This window comes from Magnolia sinica, chromosome 16 (genome assembly GCF_029962835.1).
Source record: "Magnolia sinica isolate HGM2019 chromosome 16, MsV1, whole genome shotgun sequence".
Classification (NCBI taxonomy): Eukaryota; Viridiplantae; Streptophyta; class Magnoliopsida; order Magnoliales; family Magnoliaceae; genus Magnolia; species Magnolia sinica.
Window position 1 is genome coordinate 25027591 of NC_080588.1, and position 1786 is coordinate 25029376.

Genomic DNA, 1786 nt, shown 5'->3' on the forward strand with positions numbered 1-1786 from the left:
TGGGTTAGGATTAGGATTTTACTAACTTTAGGTTAAAGGTTTTTATTTTATTTTATTCTTAGGAACTATTATTTTATTTTTAGAACATAACCTATTTTCCTGATTTTGTAAGATCCTTACGTAAGTTCTCAATTGGTAATTCCTTCCTAATCTCTCTACTTTTTCTACCTTTTTGAATTAGGGTTTAAATTTTGAAATTTTTAATTCTAGTATTTTTTTCTATTTTTAGGAAGCAGTTTATTTTTAGAAACTAGGGTAGTTATTTCCCTTTCTAGAAAAATCCTCTAATTTTAGAAACTTTTCTCTTTTGTTTTTCACTTTCTATTTTTAACTCTTTTTAAATCTAATTTGTTTCTTCATTTATTTTTAGAATTTTTGTTTAGAAACTAACCTTCCTATTTTGTAGGCCTTTAAGATAGAAATTTCTAATTTGGTAAGCTCTTTCCCTACTTCCTATCTTTCAGTTCTCTTTTAATAATCTACTTTCTAGTTTAGATCTTTCCTAATTTATTTTAGAAATCTTCACTTTCTTTTAAGAATTCCTTCTTTTAGAAATTAAATTACTGCTATTTTTCTTTTTAGAATCTAACTTATTTTTGTTTTATTTTGCAGGTTTTTAACTTAGGACTTCAATTTGGTAATTTCTTTCCAACTCTCTCTTTCTTTCTAGATTTTCTTTTCCTTTCTTAGGATTAGGTTTTTAATTGAGGGCTGCGAGTGTTTTCATGCCCAAGTGGGCCCGTGACAACACTCGACGTCTCTTGACTGAAGGAGGATTGGTTGAGGGGTTGACTATCCATCGCAGGACTAGACACCGCTCGAAATGCCCTGAGTTAACTGAGGTTATGGCTGAAGACCAACCTCCTCCACTTCCACCCAGGGTGGAGGATACCCAAGATGAGAATGAGGTGCAACAGGCACCCCCGCCTCATACGTTACGAGATTATCTACAACCGGCGGGAGTGAGTATGCCCTCATGCATGATTTTTCCTGAAAATACAGGACAAATGGACATCAAGCCAGGAGTTATCCAACTCCTTCCCAAATTCCATGGACTTGAATCAGAAAGTCCATATTTACATTTGAAAGAGTTCGATGAGATTATAGCTACATTATGTTTTCCTAATGTATCCGAGGATACAATTAGGCTGAAACTCTTTCCTTTTTCCTTAAAAGAGAAAGCTAAGACGTGGTTACATTCACTGCGTCCTAGATCCATTAGCACATGGAACGATATGCAGAGGGAATTCATAAAAAAATTCTTCCCACATCATAAAACGATTACCCTCAGAAAAGCGATCATGAACTTTGCCCAAAAGGAAGATGAAACATTCTTCCAATGTTGGGAAAGGTTTAAAGATTTAGTCAGTTCATGCCCACAACACGGATTTGAAACGTGGCGCATTACAAATTTTTTCTATGATGGACTGACATCTTCCATGCGCCAAATGGTCGAGACAATGTGTAATGGAGAGTTCATCAACAAAGATGTTGACGAGGTATGGGATTACCTCGATAGTCTCGCTGAAAAAACACAATCATGGGACTACTACCCAATGGCGAACACCACGTCTAGGCCGACTCAATTAAAGGAAAAAGGTGGATTATATCTCTTGAAAGAAGAGGATGATCTCAAGTGTAAAGTGACTACGCTCATAAGGAAAGTTGAGGCCATGGAAGGAAAGAAGGATAAGGTCAATGAAATTGTTTGCGGCATCTGTGATTGCAACATTCACACAACTAAAAACTATCCTACAATACCTGCCTTTCGAGGAGTGTTGAATGA

At 35.9% G+C, this 1786-nt stretch overlaps 1 non-coding gene across 1 annotated transcript; it reads right to left on the reverse strand.

The window, feature by feature from the left end:
* Positions 1–1283: 1283 nt before the first annotated feature.
* Positions 1284–1390, reverse strand: LOC131230167 (small nucleolar RNA R71). The gene has a single exon (XR_009163890.1). It is a non-coding gene; the product is annotated as a small nucleolar RNA R71 (small nucleolar RNA).
* Between the last annotated feature and the right edge of the window lie 396 nt (positions 1391–1786).